Source organism: Thermobia domestica, chromosome 10 (genome assembly GCF_964235325.1).
Source record: "Thermobia domestica chromosome 10, izTheDome1.hap1.1, whole genome shotgun sequence".
NCBI lineage: Eukaryota > Metazoa > Arthropoda > Insecta > Zygentoma > Lepismatidae > Thermobia > Thermobia domestica.
The window spans coordinates 243,841,997-243,867,725 of record NC_137463.1 but is presented as its reverse complement, the minus strand read 5'-3'; the positions used below and the strand labels follow the sequence as shown (position 1 = coordinate 243,867,725).

General features: G+C 35.4%; 1 protein-coding gene across 2 annotated transcripts in view; it reads left to right on the top strand.

Annotated features, from left to right (window-relative positions):
• Nucleotides 1-25,729, top strand: part of Cad99C (cadherin 99C) — a 295,315-nt gene that overhangs the window by 80,747 nt on the left and 188,839 nt on the right. Inside the window, exon 2 of one of the 2 annotated variants that reach the window (XM_081729434.1) lies at nucleotides 24,650-24,709. The exons of the other annotated variant lie outside the window; for it this stretch is intronic. The gene's annotated coding sequence lies outside the window, so the exon portion shown is untranslated. The remainder of the gene's footprint in view (nucleotides 1-24,649; nucleotides 24,710-25,729) is intronic. 2 annotated transcript variants of the gene reach the window in all.

Genomic DNA, 25,729 nt, shown 5'->3' with positions numbered 1-25,729 from the left:
AGCTCTCAATTTTTGAACCAAATTTATGTAAAGTGAATATAACAGCTCGTAAAACTCGCTTTAAAAAAAAAAAAAAGAGGAAATGTGTGGTCAACCATTAAATAACATAAACAATGATAATAAATACATTTTAGTATAAGAGAGAAAGACGTGTTTTGATAATTGTCTGTTTCTTTTTTTATTATTATTACTATTAGTAAACCACTTGTATTCTTGTTTAAAGACAACCTCTCAAGTGTTCTTATAGTTTTCTGGATAGCTGAGTTTTGTGTCAGAATGGTGTGATATTTCACAAGTCAACTTTCCAATTCCCATTGCACGGCGGCGGTATTTATTTGTTCTTTTGGGTATGTTGTACTGTTAAATGCCGACCACAGCGCAACCAACAAGGAAAGTGTGCGTATACGTTATATACGGACTGAATTGCAACTTCACGTTCCTTAACAACTAACACGCGAAATTAAAGGAACATCACAACATGTTAAAAAAAAAGTATGAACTTAGCTTTTTGTCCTCATTCAGCAGTCTTTTGTAAAAAAAAATGTACAAAGAAAAAATTCCAACTGTTTCTTGTTGGGAAACGAAAAGAAAGTATAATGTTTTGTCAGAATACAACAATGTACAACTCGTAGAATTACTCAAGAGAAAGGAACAGTATTGGTAGTAAAAATGTACTAAGATAAAATAAAAAAGGAAATTTACTTTTAAAAAAATCAAGATAGAACTAACAAAAAATGCCTGCCATGATATGCTCTAAAAATTTGAACACTTCTTTGAAATGTCTGTTGTCCACTTCTTGTTTTAAGATTCGCCTCATTACACATCTTCTGTGAAAACCCGATTTTCTGTGTAATCTCTTTAACAATTTAGTTTCCCAGGTGAGGAATAAGATCCGTTTATGTTCATTTTGCTACTTTGAGTCACGATATCGTAGCAGCACACGTGATATGCCCGGATTCGTGCCTACACGGAGTAAGCTGGAGCCTGAGCGATATGCAGCGATATATATAATGAAGTAGACTACACAGCCCTCAAATTTTCCCTAGATCTAATCGCGTACGAACCAGTTTTTTATTTTCGACTTGGGGAGCATTGGCAGGAGTAGAAATTGATGAAAGTTTATCGCTATTTTATGAACGCCTAGCCCTTATGCAACCAACATTGTGTATTGACTATATGAGTTGCATAATTGCCGAGGATAAATATTAGGGCAAAAATGGCTGTGAGGACATTTATTTTTCCTCTCTTTTTGCCCAGGTTTTGAATTCAGACCCAGCAATGACTGATGCTTACAACTAGTTAAAAAATACATTTATTTATTGTACTAGAAATTTCCTATGTGAGCCTATATGAGACATATGAGGCTATATCAGACATGGCCCTACAGCTTAACGTCGATCCCGAACCACTGAGCTCCCGCCGAAAATCAAACCCGGGTCTCCCACGCCAAAGGTGCGTACGCTAACCGTTTAACCACGAAGAAACTTCTATAAAGAATAAAGAATTACATTATAAAGATAAGAAGATCTCGGGAAACGATTCTTTCGTACATAAGCACTACCTTTCACAAATAATATACCATATTTAAAATATAAAATAATTTAGCTATAAACTCCAATTTTATTCTGTATGTCCAGGACACTGTTGACTCTAAATTTCAACATATGATGCCGACCTCTGTCAACGAAAACGTGTTTAAATACTTAGTGATTGTTGCGTTATTGTCTTCTGTAATGGTAACGACCACGCTTCAAACAGATTATTATGCTTTTAACAGGTCGTAGGTCAGATGAGTTGCGGTGCATAGTGGGGTCACCATGAGTAGTGAGTCACAATTGACGTGAACCATGAAACACGTTTCGATTGGCTAATGCCAGATGTGTCACTGCGTTTCTCGAAGCTTTCCTACTTTTATCATTCCATCATTTTTTTTTTTTTACAAACATCTTTCATATTTACTTGCATTTACAACAAAAGCGATTCGTCCTTTCTTCGTTTTTTTAAAAATAGCATGATTAATCAAATATTTTCCAATCGAAGAAAATTGTGTAATTTTAACTATAAAAGCTAACTAAGTAATTTAATTAAATTTTAATTATTTTAAACAAACCGCTTTTTGTTTCTAATTTATATAATTCTCTAAAAAAAAAAAAGACACTTCCTCATATTTTGGCAGGCACGTCATAGCATGCATGAAGAAATCGCTCCACTATTTTTCCCCCTCTTAGTATTTAGCGTTTTTATAATGGCTTTTAATTTTATTTCCTTAAAGATTGATTGACCGCTTTGGGTTTTAAATATATATATATACATATATAAAAATATGCATTAAGCCATGCATGATGTACCACACAAGTATATAAGCTACTGTATACAGAAATAAATGGAAAGTTTCCCACCTAAACACACACACACACACGGAGAGGGAAAGAGAGAGATTTTTTTATTATTAAGCACGCTTTCTCTTGAAAAATTCTACCCATTACGAAATGTCCTTTTGGGAAGCTTTGAGGGAGTCCAATTAATTTCCTTAGTGGACTTGACATGGGAAATGTAGAAACAGAAGTTAAGTAAATTTTCTTTCAGGCATTGTGAGCTTTTAGCAAAGTAATGCTTCGATAAGCACTGTTGACAACACAGATCTTTTCGAGAAAAAGTCCCTGCATCAAATGACTGCTGTTTTTTATTACACAAAAAAAGAAAGAAATAAAAAAAAAGCACGGGATACGCGGAGTGAGGTGGGTAGGGAAAGACATGAGTTAGAATCACGTGGTAGCAGCGATGTCACAATTGGACCGAGACGAGACGCGGATGCAGTACGTTACTTTTTTTTTTTTTTTTTTTAAATGGAAGTTGCTTGCTTACGCTGAAAACTTTCACTACAAAGATAGGTGGGTGGATTAGATAGAATAGTCAGGCAACTGGTTGTTGGATGTCCATTGCTGCATGCAAGAAGCACAGAGCACAACTGCAGGTGGAACCTACCTACTAAACACCACTCTACCGTCGCTTGAATGAAGAAAATCTTATAATAAAAACCGGCTTTCCTTTTTATATATATATTACATTAGTAATTTATGAACTGAACTGGAATTAAGGTCTTAGATCGTAGCGAAAGTAATATAAATAATCTGGGTCTTACAGTAAAGGTATTTCCGGACTGAAAACAGGAAAGTCTCAGAAACAGTTTTTAAATTCCAGGATCGAACTTCGGACTTACTGAGTTACGCTCAAAAAAGGACTGTTTCCGCATTTCTTAGCTTAATTATTATTAATGTTGATCAATAACTAAGTACAAGAACTCCCCCCTTTTTTTGAACTATAAATGTAACTATATGATTCGACTACATAATACAGATAAATGAATTATTTAACATAATTCACTTTTTTTAAAAAAAATAATATTTTAATGCACTTATATGAATCAATTGGTGATTTTAAGTTACCTTTAAAAAAAAGTAAAGTTAATAAATATTAACGTTACAAGTTCCCATGGGGATCATAATTTCCTAAAACTCAGATCCTACGCTTAACTGTTTCCGAGATCTGGGGATAAGTGCGTCAGTGGATTTACATATACATATATAGATTGGGTTTATGTTCATTGACAACTTCTGCATAAAATAACTACATTTTTAATAACTAACTCTATGGTCCATGGAACCCGGAGGTTCCATGCAGCGTTCACAAAAGATACTTCTATCCTTAGTCAGCTGGATCCAGTTTCTACTATGTGCTACTATTTCTGTGAGATCCATCTTAATATTGCCCTTCCATCTGCGCCTAGGTCTTCCTAATGGTCGTTTTCCGATTGGTCTTCAGTTAAGACTCTGAAAGCGTTCGTACTTTCTCCCGTTCCGGTTACATAATCTGCCCACCTGACCCTCGTAGATTTGATGCCCCTAAGAATGTTTGATAAACGAAATAAATTATGTAGTTCCTCGTTAATATGGTTTCCGCCATTCCCTATTCCCGTTCCTCTTAGAACTGTATTCGTCTTAGGATCTTGTTCTCAAATACTTTCAGTCTATGTTCTTCCCTCAGAGTAAGCGACAATGTTTCGCAACCATGTAGAATAACAGGCATAATTATAGTTTTATATATTTTATAGGTAAGTTTGAAATTCCACGACAGAATTCATGACAAGAGATTTTGAACTGAATAATCCCCTGCCTTTAGTCGACGTTTAATTTCTTCGTGAATATGGTTTTGGTCTGTTAATACTGATCCTAGATATTTTAAAGTGCCGTGTAATGTGGGTTCCTGTTACCACGGCATGGCGCGTCCACAGTTTGCGGATCAAGGAGAAGGCCTATATATTAGAATTTAGCTGCGAATATACTGAATGAGCAGTTGCGGACAGTCGACAAGAGGTGGTCCCCCTGCTTGGGGGGTTTGGAGTGAGGCTAACAAACGCATCCTGTAAAATTGACATTGTTCAGAAACATTTACAGAAGTCAGGGGCTAATTTTATATTGGGCACTAATTTGTTTGCCTTGGTACAGACTTAAAAAATGTTTACAGATAATAGCAATCTGATTATTATTATTATTATTATTATTATTATTATTATTATTATTATTATTATTATTATTATTATTATTATTATTATTATTATTGTCTTTAGCGCTTTAGTTGAAGCTGGTCAATACTGTTTTTTAAGTACTTTTTTTAAAAAATGCCACTTAAAACTGACATTTTCCTTTCAAAAAATACACAATAATTTGCTTAATAGACGTTGAATATTGAAAATTGCTAGTCCTAGTTCGGTTGGGAGAATTTACTCGACAATCGTGTTAACAACGATTATTTCAGGAATAAATACGTAATATCGTTAATAAGTATTAACTTGACGTGAATAATGTATATATATGTACAGTGGCGGATCCAGGATATGATTAGGGAGGGGCTAAACCATAGTTTGCCGCTTTATCGAACGTAAAGCAGGATTGAAGCCCATTTTATCCAGTGTATTACTGAGCGTCAAGGGGGGCTATAGCCCCCTTGAATCTGCCTATATATATCACTTCGGTGTGTCGTGGCTATTCTTTTCAAATGGAAACAGTGTCATTATTCTTGATTGATTCTAAGAGTATGGATTCTTTGTAGACTTAATTTTAAAGACATATTAAGAATGATGGTTGTATCACAATCTTCTAATAATGAAATCGATCTAGTTCCAAAGCTAAATGGTTAAATCAATAACAAATAAGAACAAAAAATCTTTCAGTTTTACGTCCCACGTTTATGCCGGTTAGGCTAAAGGAGACGGCGATGATGAGACATTAACGGAATTGTGCAATGAATAAAGTGGGAGGAAATAGGAGAACCCGGGGAAAACCCACGCACACGGTGTTTGTCCACCACAAAGTTCACTTGGCGCGAGCTGGTATCGAACCAGGGACCCGATGCACCAGAGGTGAACGCTTTACCACTGAGCCACCGGGGCCCTAAAAATAACAAATTCTCACGTTACGTATCCAGTATCTCCACCTTGATTAACTGATTGGTGTTTACGCCTTTTGGCAACAGCGACGATATTTAGGAAGATTCCTAAAGTTCAAAGTGGGATCTTAACGATTGAGATCCATTGTCTACTGGAAATTGAACCCGGGACGTCTTGCATCAAAAGCTTTCGCTCTAGACACAAAACCAGTAAGCACTAGACCTTTAGGTATTGCTAAGTATTGTATAAATCATAAACGAAAAAAAAATCTGGACATCAATTTAAAAAAAAAATAATTTAATATCCATATATAGATAATTAAGTTTTATTGTATGCGTCTATTATATTTATGGGCCCAAGTTTCTGTTTACCTTACGTGAAAGGTGCCCATTCTCTTCCATTAATTCTCCTGGCAAATCCCCCCTCCTCCCCAACACACACAGAAAGGAAAAACCTACTTCTAAATTTACTCAATACTTCAGGCTTAAAGTGCTTTTCCCCTTCTTTAATATGGGCATTATATCCTTTTGAATACAAAATTTACTTGATTTGAGCTTCTGCTCACAAATATAAAAGAAAAGCAACGTTTCTCGTATAGTTCTTAGTAACCTTGTTTGACAGATTTTGTTTAGACTTTTCCCAGTTTGTCCTTGACTATTGTTTTTCTCCTCCATATTGCTTACTTCCTGTGAGATCAGCTTGTGTAAGGCCTTTAGCTGCTTTTCCCATTTCACCTTATGAGATTCTTCCTGTTCCTTGTAGGAAAATAATATATAGGGCGTTTCAGCTTCCATGTTTGAGTTTATCATCTTTTTTTTTTTTTTCTTTACCACGGTGTATAAATATATTCGTACCGGATACTTAACTCAAGTCTCCCACACCTGCTGTCTCCTCCCTTTGTGTGTATCCTTTGTATGAAATTCGTGTAGATAAATAACATATTCGTATTCTTTGAAGAAAGATAGGAGAAACTGTAATCCAATTTTTTTTAACGTCTAGTTTCGTAAACGTTATATCTACCATCATTTTGTAAATATAAATGTACAAAATGCTTTCCTGATTTAGGACCTTCACTCCTCATTTGCGTTCACCATTTAGGATTGGTCAATGTGGCCTTACTCGACTTCGGCACGTAGAGGAGATGGTATACTGAGCATTACGCTCCAGTTCTCAAGGTTTCCCCAGTTACTTATTTCACAGGGGCTGGATGACATTGGATTGAAGTAAAGTGAGAAACAAAACGCACGTCAACTTGATATTGAATCCTGATCCGGTTGGCAGGTAGATACCTTACATCTTCACCCCAGCATATTTTTATTTAATGAAAGGAAAGGAATTTAGTTGCATACGAATGTCTGATTCGTATGCAACCCACTTTACAATATTGCTTTGTTGTATTGCATCCTCATCAGGATAAACATTTTTACAAGAAAATTCCTTTTTAAAAAAATCCTTTCATTATTACATTGATATCAATCAAAACATACGCACGTGGTCGGTCGGTGTTCGAATACAACTGAAATGCAACATAAAAAGGATGCATTCACAGCAAATGGACCCATTTTTAGAATCTATAATAAACCACTAAATAACATCATCATCATCATAGGTTTTCTGTCATTATTTTCAGGTCACTTGCTGCAACCGAGAAGCTTCCATACTCTACGGTTTTTCGCTAACTTCTTAGTCTTTACATACGAATTTTCTGTTTTAATATCGTCCATTAATTGTAGTCTCCTTTGCCTCCTCCCTCTCTTTCCTGCCATCATACCCTCTAGTATTCCCCATTATACAATTTCTTCTTAGACAATGTCCCAACCAGTTTCTCTTCGTCTTCTCAATAATATTTAAAACTGTTATTTTCTCCCTACCACTTCTAAGAAACACCCTCTCATTCGTTTTCCATCCGACCCAACTAATTCTCTCCATTTTTCTCCACACCCACATTTCAAAAGCTTCCAGTCGTTTTGTAAAAATCATTTTTGTGTAATGTTCATGTTTTTGTCTCATACAGTACAAATTCCTCATTTGTGAGTCTTTTTCTCAACTCTTTATTCAAGGTCCCACAAAACAGACGTTTCTCCTTCCTAAAGGCTCTTTCGCCATTTCTATCCTCGCTTATATGTTTCGTTCACACTTCATATCATTACCACTGTATATATGAAGACTTAAACATGGAAATAGGTCTTCCTATAACATTACTAGGTAAATTAACAAGAAATTTCAATAGTCGCCTATTACGTCATTATGAAGTCTCGTCACCAATCGCTGGTGCCTCATAAATTCAATGTGGAATGGTGGAAGGATACAGTTGCGCTTGCTTTAGTTTAGGAAAACTCTAACAGTAAATAAGGCTTAGATATAATTTTGTGATTGCAATTTGTAATATTAAAAAAAAGAAAGAACAACTCTATTTATTTATTTATTTATTCGAAATGATACTAGTCTAAATTTTACAAGACTTGCAAATGGGAGAATTAGATAATTTGAAAGAAAAAAATGGCATAATTGAGAGTCTTCATCCTGGCGAAATTAAAATACCGCTAATTTTACAGTAATTATGTGATATCTTCAAATAGATAAAAAAATAATCGAAATGTGGAACAAGAGCGCCCTAGACAATATTATTTTACACGAGATACCGTTATCACGACTCACTTATCTGCTTTCGATTTCGAGCCATTTTGAAAATCGGCATTTACTTTCGCGTTTCTAAACAGCCGAAAACGGAAAGCCATTAGGTGACTTGTGATAACGGTACCTCACGGAAAATAATATTGCCTAGGGCGCTCTTGTTCCATATTTCAATTATCTTTTATCTATTTGAAGATATCACATAATTACTGTAAAATTAGCGGTATTTTAATTTCGCCGAAGAGTCTTCATCCCGACGAAATTAAAACACCGCTAACTTCTTCTTCTTGTCTTTCACTAAAATCTCATGGCGAAAGAAAAGTAGTGCTTGGTTTACATTTTTTTTAAATGAAAAAAAAATGATCCCTGCATCATTTGCCAACAATACAAGCTAGGAAATCAACACTTGTGTGAAATTATGATTTGATCATAAAAAATATAGGTTCACCTCGTGGGCTGCATAACGTCAATTTCCCGTTTCTTGACGGCATTATGGATTCAGCATATAATAAAAAGCTTCATGCGGGCACATTGAAAACCAGATACCAGTTTAGGCAATGTATAGAATAGCAAAGTTAGTGCATTACTTTTCCTCTAGTTTGAATTTCGTTTCACGTGTGTTTGTTACATATGATATATATATATATATATATATATATATATATATATATATATATATATATATATATATATATATAAAAATGAAAGTCACTATATTTGTTACTTAGTAACTCTTGAACCAGCCGACCGATCTCGGTCAAATTTTCAACATAGGTGAAGTTCGGATCTGATGATCGAAAATGACCAATATTAGTGTCGAGTCCTTAGTTTTCGATGTCGCTAAGATGAACGATGACACTTCCGATGCCGTTTAAATCCAAATTCAGCCCAGAATAGTAATATTTAATTTTCATTTATATACATTACTTATTATTTTCTGAGTTTTTAATATATTTTCTTTGTTTCTATCGACTTAATTTCTTTTCAACCCATCGAACTGAGTAATTGACGCTAGTATATACTAAGTTTTTGTATTATTCGTTTACCATATAGCTCATCATGTGCACGATCGTACTTCTTCAGTTTTTCTTTTTTTCGCCTTACGTCACTGTATATGTTAAATAAGACAGTTGAAAATCGTCATTTAAGACCTTGGTGTTAATTTGTCCTTCCTTCTTCCAAATCGGAACATTTATATTTGTTACAGTGTGTTCACCAGCGTATGCCGTATAGAGTACAGTATATTGTGAGGTTATTATTGGTCAAGTCTTAATTACTTCAACATGATTTTCTTTTAAAGTCTACACAATATCTTCTGATGTCACGTTTAGAATTGTTTTACAACGAATATTGAAGCTAATTAGTGTTATATTTTTTTTCGTATACTTTTTGTAGATTGTTAGACAGTGTAGCTTTTAGCGTCTACTGACCAGATAGATGCGGGCAATGTACTTACTACCTCATTAATAATTGTTAAAGAATATTAACAGCATCATAGGCGCGTGGTCTATATTTAAAATTAACAGTTGTGTATACTTACTGACCTTTGAAGTGAACGACTTCTAAGGAATATTAGAGCCAAAGTGTGACGTCGATGAAGTGTCTACCTACCAGTGGACGTCACTACTGGGGGATGTATGCTGTCTCTAAAGGGGTGCACGGTGGTTCAGAGGTAAAGCGCTTACCTCTGGTGTGTGGGGTCCCTGGTTCGACCCCGGGTCAATAAGTTTGTGGTGGACAACATCGTGTCCTTGGATTTTCTCGAGTACCCCCATTTTCTCCCACATGATTATTCCACCAATTCTTCCATCATCATTCACTTGCCTCAATCATTGTCTCCCTTAGGCTAAAGGGCATAAACGTGGGACGTTAAACTGAAAGATTTCATTTCTAACTGAGGCGGGATTTATTTTCTGTACATTCGTTAAATGCAGTTCAGAGTTTCATCCAACCTCTTTCAAATGGAAACTAGAGGTAATATAATGAAGGGAAAGGTTAAAAAGAACCAGAGTGTAGTGTTGACCACATTACCTTCTTTACTTGCCGAGGCCATGTATCAGGGTATTTCCAAAAATTTCTGGACTGTCAGTCAAATATCGCTCCAGTGGTGATAAGCCATTCAAGGCACATAATGCCATCTATGAAACAAATCACATATCAGTTTGAATTGTTAAACTATTTCAGTTCGTTGGAGACAGTCAGCTTGAGACGTCCAGCTTGTCTGCTGCATTGCAATGCTTCAGCCTACACGTCTGTTCTAGCCCAGAAAGACTGTTTCTTCAAGGAGATTCAGCATATCCACCCTACAGTCTATATTGGGCACTACGCAGCATTGATAGCAATATTCGTGCGGATTGGAGCATTGTTGTGCTGGACATGAGCATTCAATCCATATCAATGATTCAAATGACTGCTTCCAACGAACTGATGCAGCTAGATAGTTGAAAATGATACCCATTTCTACTATAGATGGCTCTGTAAATCACGATGGCTTATTACCAGTGGAATAATATTTTAATGTCAATCCGGAAATCTTTGGAAATATCCTCATACACCGGGAGCCTTTGTCAGGCGCCAGTGGGCACATCGGTGTGCCCGAATGAAAGTGTACCTTAACCTATTTGGAATATACAGGGTGTTCATACCGGTAAACTGCAATAGTGATTCCTTCCATCAAAATGCGAAAAAAAAATGTTTATATGGACATGTTGAAAAAAGTGCACAGTTTCAAACGTAGTACCGTCCAAACACGTGCTAAAAAATACATCACAACACACGTTATTTCGAACACGAGGCGATCCATGACCTAGTAAAGGAAGTTAGATCTACGGTAACCAACATGTACGGTACGGGACATGTTTGAGCAATGTTTAATGTATACGCAAAGGATTCGTCAGAGGGCACAAAGAATTTCCAAATATAATTGAATGTAAAGGTGGGTTCAAAGTAGGGAAAAAGGATGCCTTGTCAGCAGTGAACGCGAAATGTCTTGGCGGTAAGTCGATATCGTAATTAGAAGCAAAGTAGGGGACATTTCGGGAAAACTATGTGGTTGCATATCAACAGAGGGAACGTCTCAGGGAAACTGTGTGGTTTCATAACAACACATGGGACGACAGCAAGGATTCTGACTGCAGATTTCCGTGGTTTCCTTCTGTCACATCAGACAGACTACACCTGGAAAAGAACCTGATCATTTGGGTAACCAGGCGAAAGATTCTGTGGTGCATGTAGGTCAATGCTGCTCAGAATGTTATTCCATGTTTCAGACATGATATAAATCCTCACTTACAGCATCATGGAGTTGCATATAGACATATCTGGAAATAATACATGAGATATCCATTGGAAACAATAAATGATCCACCACACTGAGGGAAAAAATGTATCGTATATTACATTTGTAAATCCTGTAGTTTTGGAACTTAGCGTACAGCAAACGTATAACTGCGAACGTATCTTTTATAATACTTTCTATATAAGTGTTCCATCTGTACGTACTTTCCGTATGAAACAATATAGGGGGTCAGGATCTCATATAAAAATGGACGTATATAAGGTCATTGCGTTGAATATGTGCCCCCTAAGGATAAAATGAGCTCTCAAGCACAGGTGAAAAAAAAAGAACCCGAAAGTCAGTATGCAGTTGCAAAGCTTAATACCTCCGTAAATAACACCATTAACAAGTATGAAAAATAAATGTTTACAGAAAGGTATCATACACTAAAATATGCCAAAGGGTGGAAAAGAACGCATATTTGCCGACGCTAGGGTAATATACGCACCTTGTGTGATTACCTTTTCGAATCAAAATGTAAAACTACGTCAAGCAATACATCAAGTATCTGACACCCTAATATAGAACCACGTTATAAAATCATACAATGAAGCAATAATGCAAATTCATATTATGAAAATACCAATAAATTGTGAAGAAACTTTCATGGAAAGAAACGTAAATTTATTTTTTTCTTTGTTATACAAAAATGATCTTGTATTACTACTGAAGTATTTTTTCCCTGTATCAATAAATCAATAAACGTAGTTCAAAATCCTTCTTTCAAGTATTATAACTGCTAATATAGGAGCGGAGCATCTGAACTGTCTACAAACTCTTGTGCTGGTATAACATGAATTGTACAGTTATAAACAAACCACTATCACAAGAAGTAATTTATATTATTTGTGGCACTGATCACAAACGAAGGAGGTAATGTCTTGGGAAGATATACACGAAACATGATACCACTGTGCGCCTCTGATACACTGTATCCATTCTTGTCTTTTTCTTTAGTACGGAAAGTACGTATAAAACATATGCTTTCAGTTATACGTTTGCTGCAAAATGTTACATGATGTTGTACGTTAAGTCCAAAAACTACAAGATTTGCGTAGGTAACTTACATTCTTACGTCTGCCACACACGTTTTATCACAGTGAAGGCTAAACGAGACACGTGATTAATGAAAGTTAATTATTATTTCAAAAAAATGATGAAATGATAATGGAAGAGACGGGAAAACCTCGAGAAAATCCACGGACACCATATTATCCACCTAAAACTCTCATACCCTGGGATCGAACCCGAGATCCTTCGCACCAATAGTGAGCGCTCTTTCACTGAGCCCCCGCCCGACATATACATAGCATATATGATAATAAAAGAAAACGTTGTACAGTGGAAAACAAAATACTACTACTACTACTACTACTACTACTACTACTACTACTACTACTAATAATAATAATAATAATAATAATAATAATAATAATAATAATAATAATAATAATAAAAGAGAGTTTCATAAACAAGCGAAAGAGTAGTGCATCCAGCTAGAGTTGTAAAAGTTGTCAAGTTCAGTGACGCATCTAAACAATTGACAAACCATGACATTTAAAGCTACCCGGAAAAACCCTGCAACCACTCACAACTGTCTCTGTCTGTCAGTCATTCTAGGCATTTGTGACACCTTTCGAACATCAGGTGGTCTCGTGTAAAGTTACAACACCAACAATAACAATATGAATCAGAGAAATTACTTCCTTATGCAATATCATTTCCCTTCTTAGCTTATTATTACCCATTTTTCATATTTCACACATGACTTTTTTTTTGTGTATTCATGACGAAGGTAAATAAACTGGAAAGCGAGACTCGTGGTGGAGAGGGGAAGGGGGAGGACAAGAGATTACAAAATCATCATCATTTTAAGCTGTTCTTTCTTGGTATGAGCTATGTATGATATGTGGTGCAGAAAACAGATTTCACACACTTTTTTTTTGTTTGTTTGTTTGGTTGGTTGGTTTGTTTCGGGGAGGGGACAGTGTCCACATTAAAAAAAAAAAAAAGCTTCCGTAAACATGATTATGTGAAAAGAAACCCGACAATATATTGGAGAAAGAGCTTGTGTTAGGTCATTTCACTTCTCTGTTATAGGAAAACCTCATCTACTTTCACATTTCCGTATGTCACATGGATTTTAATTTCTGTGGAAAACTTAGTGAAAATTATGAGAAAATATAATAGTAGTAATAGCACCGAACGAAGCAAACGAAGTACAGCAAAAAGACAATGATGCATTTAAATGATACGAATTATTATTATTATTATTATTATTATTATTATTATTATTATTATTATTATTATTATTATTATTATTATTATTATCATAATTAAGAATATTGGCTAAATTATTGGGGACTTTAAACTCTGTTTGACAGAAGGAAATTAATTGATAAAACATTTAATCAAATGGTTTCAGACGATAAGTACTGTAGCAAATATTATTTTAAAATATGTAGGTATCAGAAATAAAAATGAAATCTTTGAGTTAAGAGTCTTCATCCCGGCGAAATTAAAATACCGCTAATTTTACAGTAATTATGTGATATCTTCAAATAGATAAAAGATAATTGAAATATGGAACAAGAGCGCCCTAGACAATATTATTTTGCGTGAGGTACCATTATCACAAGTCATCTAGTGGTTTTCCGTTTTCAGCTGTTTAGAAACGCGAAAATAAATGCCGATTTTCAAAATGGCTCGAAATCGAAAGCAGATAAGTGAGTCGTGATAAGTTTCTCATGTAAAATAATATTGTCTAGGGCGTTCTTGTTCCACATTCTGATTATCTTTTATCTATTTGAAGATATCACATAATTACTGTAAAATTAGTGGTATTTTAATTTTGCTGGTATGAAGACTCTTAACGTCAGACGAGTATGTCCTTTAGGCTAAGGGAGACCATTGTAAAGGCAAGTGAATGATGATAGATGAAAATTGGTGGAATGAGAAAGTGCCCCGAGAAAACCCACGGTCACAATATTGTCCTTCACAAACTTATTTAGCCGGGAATCGAACCACGAATCCAACGTAACTCCATGGAGGTATTAGAATATTACAGCGTACGTGTTACATAGAGCAACGAATATATTAAATTTATGACAAATAATTATTTGTCAATATTTAATATTTTGTTATATTTTTATCACCCGTATACTTCAACCAATAAGAAAATGAAATGAAATGAAATCCTTAAGTTTAACGTCCCACGGTTATGCCGGTTAGGCTAAAGGAGATGGTGATGATGAGAAATGAATGAAATGGTGGAATGAAGAAAGTGGGAGGAAACGGGAGAACCCCGAGAAAACCCACGAGCACGGTGTTTGTCCACTCAACCAATAAAAAATCAAAGTGTCATAGTTTGATGAGTATGATTTTTTTAAAATAAAAGTTCTACTAATTTATTTGAGATGAAATCTTAACTAGATTGTTTCGAAAAAAAATACTATTTTAGAACTTAGAACATTTTTATTTGAGTTTAATTTATAATCATTTAAGCTTGATTTTAAAGAGTGTGTATATTTTTACCTTCTCACAATGGTCTTAACTTGGTAAGTTTACAACTATTATTTTATTATTATGCTTGTAGCCTATTCTATCAGGTTCTATATTAAATAATATTTTACAAGTGCTGTGCTGCTTTTTTTTGTTTATAAGTTGTTCGCAGCAATGAAGATAAAGTTATTATTATTATTATTATTATTATTATTATTATTATTATTATTATTATTATTATTATTATTATTATTATTATTATTATTATTATTATTATTATTATTATAAGAAAAATAAAATCATAAAAAATAGAATACGAATGAACCCATTAGTTGTATCTTCACATATTTCAATAACATAATGTTCGAGCAAGTAAACAAAAATCAAATTCCGTAAATTTGATTGGTCCGGAGTTGAGGCGAACATTTTTCCCAATCTGCTTCTTTGTGACCCGACTGTCTAACATGCATGCTTTCAGTGTGCGTACTTCCGGGTTCGATTCTCAGTGAGGGCCCTAGTAGTGGTTCCGATTGCAATTTAAACACTGAGTCCCATTTAATACAGCCTCGGTACTGGAAAGGACGTTAATTAATCAACAAACTGATTTTCTTATCTGTATATTATGAATATATTATTTGCACCTGTATACACGTGGCTTATCGCTACTTCTATTACCACAAATATAATAATAGTAATAATAATAATAATAATAATAATAATAATAATAATAATAATAATAATAATAATAATAATAATAATAATAATAATAATAATATACCTACAAAGACGAAAACCATATCACGAAGAAATTAAATGTCGACTGAAAGCAGGAAATTCGTCTTATTATTCAATTCAAAACCTTGTCGTCGTGTGGGAGCCGCGGTGGCTCAGTGGTAGAGCGTTCACCTCTGGTGCTTGGGGTCCCGGGTTCGATCCCAGCACCCACCAAGTGAACTTTGTGGTGGACAAACACCGTGTGCGTGGTTTTTCTCGGGGTTCTCCCGTTTCCTCCCACTTCTTTCATTCCACCATTTCATTCATTACTCATCATCGCCGTCTCCTTTAGCCTACCCGGCATATGCGTAGGACGTAAAACTCAAAGATTTCATTTCATTTTCATTTTTCTTGTCGTGAATTCTGTCGAGGAATTTGAAGCTTAAAATATATAAAACGATAATCATGAATGTTGTTCTGTATGGCTGCGAAACATGGTTGCTTACTCTGAGGGAAGAATGTAGACTGAAAGAATCTGAGAACAAGATTTTGAAACGAATATTCAGACCCAAGAGGAACGGGGATGGGGAACCTCGAACTTCATAACGAGGAACTGTATAATTTGTACTGTTTACCAAACATTGATAGGGCCCTCAAGTCTAGGAGGCTCAGGTGGGCAGGTCATGTAGCCAGGGTGGAAGAAAGTAGGAATGCTTTGAAAGTTTTAACTGGAAATCCAATCGAAAAAAATGACCATTAGGAAGACCTAGACTCAGATGGGAGGACAATATTAAGTAGGATCTCGCAGAAATAGGAATACAAAGTAAAAGCTGGATCCAATTTACTAACAACAGAAGTCAATGGAAAGTTTTTGTGAACGCAGTATTGAACCTCCAGCTTCCAATATGATGATGATTATAATGATGATGATGATGATGATGATGATGAAGAAGAAGAAGAAGAAGAAAAAGAAGAATAATAATTATTGGGTAAAATTTATTGTAAAACACTATCTTGATATTCATTTCGTGATATCAATAAAGTTGTAAGATAGATATATTATTGGTATAAGTCCAAGAATTTGCCACCTTATCATGAGTGAGTGGCTAACACTCATGCTTTCTGTCGCGTAATACTGAGTTCGAATCTTGCTAGAAGTACTTGCTTCGGATACAAACTCGAATAGCGGTCGAATCTCACTTTAAGAGTAGACATTACGCTTATATAGAAGTTAAACATAAGAAATCAATTCAGCCGAGACTGCTGATGTGGTTCTGTAATCCAGTGGCTCTTCAAAAGGAGATATTATGGTGAGGACTAGAGATGGAGTGGATCAGTGGGTCGTGGGTAAATAGGACGTGATCCGCTGTGACCCACCACCCATCGTGATCTACTCTGACCCACCAATCCACCATGACTCACTGTCACCCACCGACCTACTCTGCTCAGTACATTGTAGACAGCATCTTCTGACCACGAGTGAATTTGTCTACGTTTTACTTTCAAGGCCTCCATTTTTCTTTTTTTCTTTTTCATTTGCTTCTGTTTACTTAGCTGAAATGAGTATACCTAAATGAAAAAATAACTTCAGGCATTTTTGGATACTGATATTTGTAATTGTAATAACAGGAATAGGACTTAGTACTTGGCTTTCGAGACACAGTCAAATTTTACACTGTCCCCACCCACCCCTTTACGTTGACTTGCTTTACCTTGATTTAAGATTTTCAAATTTCATCCTATTTTCCTCTGAAAAGTATTTGTAATTCAGCAAGAAATAATTATATATGACAGTAATTATATGTATGACGTGAGTCATGGGTCAGAGTTGATGTCGATGGGTCTTGGTGTGGTGGTTCGGAGTGGGTTATAGTGAGTGGTGGGTCAAAGTGGGTCATGGTAAGTTGTGGGTCCAGTAGTTCGTGGATCACGGTGGGTGGTGGGTTAGTGGGTCAAGTTTTCATTGGCCCACGCCTTCTCTGGTGAGGACTGGGAGGCTGTGTTGATCGGAAGGGATGATCCTTCATAATAGTCTCCGAACTCGCTAACTACAATTAATTCAAGCCTCGGTTGTAGTTCGTATCGTAACCCAATAGTAATGGCAGTTCATGTCGTTCATAGCCTGTGTGTTAAGTAAGGACGCGAAACACAAAAATCCAACTTTTTCAAGTAAATCGAATCAAAGAATGTGATGTTGTGAGCAGTACAAGGATAAAACCACACTATAATCACTGAAGCAAATAAATCAACGCATTCTTGCATAAATTTTAGTGACTGAGCAATCAAAAAACAATAGTTTAAAAGAAATATCTGTTTATACTCACAATATACAACGCTCATGATACGTTTTTTTGACTATACAATTTTCCGGGAATAAGAACATTACATTCCAGTGTTTCTTTACGGTCTATTGTTTGGAACTGGAGTTTTAAAGATTTTTTAAACATCGCCTTTCTGAAAACAGGCATTTATGTTGTTTTTTATTTTTATTTTTTTCTCAAGGCAATTATCCATAAGATAACTACACGGTTCATGGTATTTCCGCGAACGATATATATATATATATATATATATATATATATATATATATATATATATATATATATATATATATATATATGTTTGTATACATATATTACGCATTTGTCTTTCAATTTGCAGATATGATATATATATATGTATATACATGTATGTGTGTGTGTGTGATAGCTTAAGATTTTTCCGTTTCCCATTCACATAAGAAAGAAACTTGAAGATATGAATTTGCTTTTTTTTTTAAATGCCTTAACACATACACAAAAACCACATGCGTTACGTAAAATGGATATATAAGCCGTGTGTAGAATTCTCACCACATTACAAAACCATTTTGCGGATTGTTTTGCCTATACATGATGTCGGTTGGAAGTGCATTAAAAAAAGAAAACGAAAATTACTTGCATGTTCGTGCATTGACTTTATACAATAATAAAGTTTTTTTTTTTTTTTTTTTGCGTTTCCTATACTGAAGTACTCATTCCTTAAAAAAACTACAGAATGCTTCGAAAAGGTCAAGCCAGAAAAAAAGGGTAATTGAAAGGTATTATTACGGCAATTATCCGGTTTATTTGCGATGTTAAAAATCAATTACTCAACTTTCTTTATTATTATACAAGGTCTGTATGATAAGTAATGAGACTCGCCGCGCCGCGGCGCGCGTGTCGCTGGAGCGGGTTTGTCGGTGATGGAGGATGTAGGGGGGGGGGGTCCGAGCAAAGCAACGCACCGCGCGTCAGTTGGCTCCGAGCCTTAGTGGAGCGCGGACAAGCCTTGGACAAAGCCCTTGTGAACATTCTTGTCACGGCGGAAAATCAACAAACATGGAGGGTTCCATCGAACAGCGTTATGCGATCAAATTTTGCGTTCGCCTGGGGAAAACGGCTACTCAGACGCTTTCTCTCATCACGGAGGCCTACAAAGAGGAAGCCCTATCCAAAGCCCAGGTGTTTCGTTGGCACAGTGCGTTCCGGAACGGCCGGGAAAGCGTTGAGGATCTGGAGAGTGCTGGACGCCCGACAACAGTGACTACGGACGAAACTGTGGCAAAAGTGAGGGATCTCCTGAACTCAGACCGTCGATTATCGTTGAGATTGATTGCTGATGAACTCGATATGAACCACACAACAGTGCACAAGATTGTGACGGAACAATTGGGAATGAGAAAAATCTGTGCGAAACTGGTGCCGCGAGTGTTGACTGACGAACAAAAGCAACGACGTGTTGATTGTTGTCAGGAACTGTTGAACCTCATGAACAGTGACCCTAACTTTGAAGATGACGTCATAACAGGTGACGAGTCGTGGGTGTTCCAGTACGACCCTGAAACGAAACGTCAAAGCGCGGAGTGGCACACTCCTGCGTCCCCGCGCCCCAAGAAGGCCAGAATGTCGAAGTCAAAGGTGAAAACAATGTTGATTGTTTTTTTTGACAATGTGGGGGTGGTCCACAAGGAGTTTGTACCCCAAGGACAAGCCGTCAACGCCGCCTTCTACAAACAAGTCCTTGAGAGACTGCACAGGAGCGTCAAGCGGAAAAGACCGGCGATCGCTAGCCGGTGGAAGTTGCATCACGACAATGCCCCTGCCCACACCGCCTTCTTAGTGACCTCCTTTTTGACCCGGATTGGGGTGGAAGTCCTTCCACAACCACCCTACAGCCCAGATGTGAGCCCGGCCGACTTCTTCCTCTTCCCGAAGCTGAAGCCACGCTTGAAAGGAACCCGTTTTGCAGACGTCACAGCCATCCAAGCAGCCGTGACCACATTTCTAAAGGACATGCCGGCTGCTGACTTCCAGGGGGCGTTTGCAGCGTGGAAACATCGATTGCAGAAGTGCATCGACGCAAGAGGAGAGTACTTCGAAAGCTTTTAAGTCCCTGTACAGATCAGATCAATAAAACAATGTTTCCAGACCTGGTCTCATTACTTATCATACAAACCCTGTATGCAATTGTAAGTTTATCTCGTGGTTTTTGTTACCTTTTTTTTTTTTGACGAAGCTGATAATAGCCATGTGTACGTAATAGTTAAATATAATTCTTAGCAAACCTTATGACCACGACAGGTGAATTAATACATGGGTTTGGAAAGAGCGAAGAAAGCATACTTGCAATTAGTTTTTCTTTTTTCAGTGACAGATTCTTTTCACGCAAATCCTTTCCCAGCAAATTTAATTATTGTAAGTATGTATTTATGTGTTAAATTTCTTGTGTGGATAAAAGCAAATGTTGGATAACGTGTTCCTAGATGAACGTGTGTGTATATTATCTTTATAGTTTAAGGTTGTTGGATACCCCAGTTTGGTTTCACAATTTGCTGTAACATAAAATTGTATAAACGTTAAATTATATGTATGTACATTGTTAGTAACTTAGAAAAATCCTTAGTAGACAGAAATTAATGTTTTCCTTCTCCGTTTGACTTATTATTATTATTATTATTATTATTATTATTATTATTATTATTATTATTATTATTATTATTATTATTATTATTATTACTATTATTATTATTATTATTATTATTTATATATTAAAATCCTACGTGGGGGTGGTGGCTCAGTGACAGAGTGCTTAATTCTGGTATGTGGTGTCCCTGATTCGATCCCCGGACACTGTGCCCCTCTGTTTTCTCGGGGTTCTCCCGTTTGCTCCTACTTTCTCATTCCGCCAATTCTATCATTATCATTTACTTGCTTTAATCATCGTCTATCTTAACCTTAAGAGTCTTCATCCCGGCGAAATTAAAATACCGCTAATTTTACAGTAATTATGTGATATCTTCAAATAGATAAAAGAAAATCGAAATGTGGAACAAGAGCGCCCTAGACAATATTATTTTACATGAGATACCGTTATCACGACTCACTTATCTGCTTTCGACTTCGAGCCATTTTGAAAATCGGTATTTATTTTCGCGTTTCTAAACAGCTGAAAACGGAAAGCCACTAGGTGACTTGTGATAACGATACCTCATGCAAAATAATATTGCCTAGGGCGCTCTTGTTCCATATTTCAATTATCTTTTATCTATTCGAAGATATCACATAATTACTGTAAAATTAGCGGTATTTTAATTTCGCCGGGATGAAGACTCTTAAGGGCATAATCGAGTAATGTTAAACTGAAAGATTTCATTTTTTTTTTTAAATGCTACGTTTGTATGTTTGTGATCAATTTCTCTCGACAATCAGATATCGAAAACCTTAAGCTCTAGAAGATTGTCTCCTGCTACAAAAACAACATATCTGGATGCAGGCCCGTATCCAGGGATGGTCTTGCCCCCTCCCCCTAAAAGTTTCACTTTAGGCTTGCAAATGAACTATAATATGGTTGTACCGGCCCCCCTAACTTCTACCGCCTCCCCCTACATTTTTGGGCTGGCTACAGGCCTGTCTGGCTGCCATTCCCATTTACAAACAAATCTTTCGAATTTAATAATAATAATAATAATAATAATAATAATAATAATAATAATAATAATAATAATAATAATAATAATAATAATAATAATAATAATAATAATAGCAGCAGCTAAAGAGTAAATTAAAGTGGAATTACTGTTCTTCCTCTATCGATTCTTCTTTTTTTATGTGGGAGTTTATCCTAGTGTTTTTTTTTTCGGCTTCTTGCCCTTTTGTGTCTATACACGTGCGTATGTGGGTTCTGTGAATTGTATTACGAAAATCTTTAATGCTGGTGGGTTTTTCGTCACCTGAATGAAGAGAGGCATAGATAAAGATGGAAAGAAAAGAATGACCTAATGGTTTTGTATCATTAAGAACAGTGATACCTCATGAAAGAAATTTCATGTTCTTCACTCCAACGATGCGTTGGAATTTACTTAAGAAATATCTTTCGATCTTTTTTTTTTTTTTAACTTTCGACTAGAAACTCAACATAAAAAAAACTAATAATTAGATTTGGCTGTAACCACAAAAGTAAGCGGTCATCCATCACCTCTTTTCTGGTTGTTTGGAGGTGAATTTTTGTGGCTTTCGCTGCTCTAGAGAAACAGTGCTTCCAAGGCAGGTGTTCGACGCACTAGATGTGGTTTAAAATATCCATATTATTTTAAAAAAAATGTTTCTTCATAACCGAGCGACTACACAGTATGGTTTTGTGTACTAGGTAGATTTAAAAAATTACGATGAGGGTCTTAAAAGTCAATGACTTTTCAGTAGAGTCACGGTTACTGAAGTTTAAGTTCCGGTGTTAGAATCTTAAGGAAAGTGACACAACTCAAAAATGATTCTTATTGATATGTGATGTTTGAAAATGGTTCTTAAACAGAAGCGTAATTTGAGGAGAGGGGGGGTTGTTTCATGAGTTTGAGAATAAAATATATTTGTAATAAATCGTATAGTAATATACTAATAGGAAGATGTGAAAGTCTTATATTGATTTAGTATCTTGCTCTCGAGGAAATTAAAACTGAAATGACACTGCTGTCCTAAAGGCTAGAAGAATTTTGTGTAAAAGAACTTAATATACTGTATATATGTTAACGAACTTGCTAAGAAGTAGAAAATAATGTAAAAAAAACGCCCAAAAGTAGAAAAAATACAGAAGTGCTCCAAAAAGTAGAAAATAATACAAAAAATCTCCAGAAGTAGAAAATAATAAAAAGCTACAAAAACTAAACAACAACAATAATAATAATAATAATAATAATAATAATAATAATAATAATAATAATAATAATAATAATAATAATAAATGCTTAAGAGACTTCATTACTATTATCTGTATATAAAAAAATGAAGTTTGTGCAAAGCCAAACAAATTAATAGGTCGTAAAATTATCATTCAAACTAATTTTATATTAGGCATTAATTTGTTTGGCTTGACAGAGTCTTCAGCTTTTGTAGATAATAGTAATGAATTTTTTGTGCTTTTTAAGTGTTTTATTATTATTATTTTCTACTTTTTTTTCAAGCCAGTTAATATTGTTTATTTTAAAGAAAGTTTCTACGAGGGTGATTGAGAAAGTAGGTAACATTGTTAGGTGATACCTTTATTGCTGTTTGACAGATATCACCGATACAGGTATCAGTAATGTCAACTTGTAATGTCAACTACAAATGGTGACATCATTTTTCAATGTAGTCCCCATTACGGGCAACACTCTTGCGCCAACGCGAAATAAGGTTTTTCATACTGTCGGCGAAGAATTGTAGTGGCTACTGGCGACACCATTACCGAACTGCTGTTTCCACCTCCGCGTCACAATTATAGCATTGTCCCTTAAGGTGATTCTTAAGAGTCTTCATCCCGGCGAAATTAAAATACAGCTAATTTTACAGTAATTATGTGATATCTTCAAATAGATAAAATATAATTGAAATATGGAACAAGAGCGCCCTAGACAATATTATTTTGCGTGAGGTACCGTTATCACAAGTCACCTAGTGGCTTTCCGTTTTCAGCTGTTTAGAAACGCGAAAATAAATGCCGATTTTCAAAATGGCTCGAAATCGAAAGCTGATAAGTGAGTCGTGATAACGGTTTCTCATGTAAAATAATATTGTCTAGGGCGCTCTTGTTCCGCATTTCGATTATCTTTGATCTATTAGAAGATATCACATAATTACTGTAAAATTAGCGGTATTTTAATTTCGCCGGGATGAAGACTCTTAAGTTTGGAGAAGAGCCAAAATTCGTAGGGCGCAAGATCCGGACAATAAGCAGGAGGAGGCATAATGTCAACAACATTTTGCCAGCAGATGGGGCAACTTTGAATTTTGTGGCGGAGGAGAGGACGTGTGACGATATTCCATAGACTGACGCTTCGTTTCCTGATCATGATGGTGTATTCACGATTCGTCGCCGGCAATGAATGTTCATGGACGCACAACCTTCCGCAGTCAGAAATTCAATGACAGCCCTCTTTTTTTTTACAACCAGATGTCACCTTTGGATGCCATGAATTGCTCCATTACTCTGGAACGTAGGAATGCGCACGAGACGAGTCGAGACAGGATTTTCCTGACAAAATTCGAGTCGAGACACGGCTCTTCCAAAAGAGAAGTATACATTTTTCGAGTCGAGACATCACTTTTACAGCACATTTTTGAGAGGAGACAGCCACAAACCTTGTCCCGTGCGCGTCCCTACTTGGAACGAGGGGAGATAGGAAGGTGAAACAACTGGCATAAACAGTTCAGAATGTTTGCAGTATATGACTAATAAGTGAGCTTGGAAGCATTACTTTTTGACTCATCCACGTATTTTCTGATTTTTAGTATGTTCTTGAAGTTGATCATTTTAAATGTAAGTTGTAAGTTCTTCTCCTCATCAAACTAATAAAAAATATTCGGTTTTATTTTACGGTTGTTTAAAATATTAATACTTATATTGTTATGAGTGATTTTTAATAGCTTACAAACGTAATTTTGTTACTAAATTACTTAACATAAATTCCTTGTAGATGCATTTTAATAAAATATTATTACAACTACAATTTGTTATTTTCTTTTCAGGTCAGTTCACATGGATATTTATTAAACGTGTTTGAAGAGACCTTGAAGGCTGTGATAATCGTAAGTAAGCAAAACATTTACACTTGCAAATGGACGTTGTCAATAAGTAAACAGTAATCAAATATTAAAAAGGACGAACATTATTTGATTTTTTTTAAAAAAATGTTTTTATAACTAGTAAACTACTGTGAACAATTTGATTTTAATAACAGATACAGCCTTGAAATAAATATTAATTTATCATTTATTTCTAAACCTTTATGAAACGCAAATACTTGTGATCGTCTTTTGTTTGTCTAAAGATAGACAGTACGATGAAGAACTATTAGTAATGTCATCACAATTTCACCTTCTCATTTTTTTAAGAACGTAATTTTCTAAAGCATTGTTTGTTAATGTTTAAGGGTGACTTACAATAATTTTTTGATATCTTTTTTGCTGTTTTGTTTAGTAAAACAAGTTTGTTTTTGTTACTCTTATTCATGTAGTAAATATTCAAAACGTGTATTTAGTATTATGAGAACAACAAAAAAAGGACAGATTTGATATATCACTGCATTCCTAAATTATGAGGCAACGAAAGAAGGAAAAGAAAAAAAAAATGAAGTCATCGACGCCGTTGTTGAGGCACAGAAAAATAATGGATATTCAGGACGCTTTGTGCAATCTTTATGTATTTCCATGTCGTGCAACGTGAGTTATGGGTCACGAAAACTTTTAGTCCAGTTAAAACTTTTGTAATCTCTTGTTTTTTTTTTTTTTTTTTTACGTTTCATAGCTCGAAAAGAGATTTTGTAATAGAAGGTAGAAGGTCTTATGCATTTTCTTCCATAAATGCATTTTTCTTTTTTCTTTTTTTTTTTTTTTAATGTTATATTGAATTAGTGGCGGCTTGATTTATAAAATGTTTGAAACACTTAACCAACAAAACACGTCTTGATTCAATGATACATGAGTCTATGCTACTCGTGCCGTAAAGGTGAGGATATCAAATCCATGGTTTCATTTATAAGTTATACTTGTCCATTTCTTGAACAATTCGAATATTTTTAAAAAATAAATTCATCTATAACTAACATA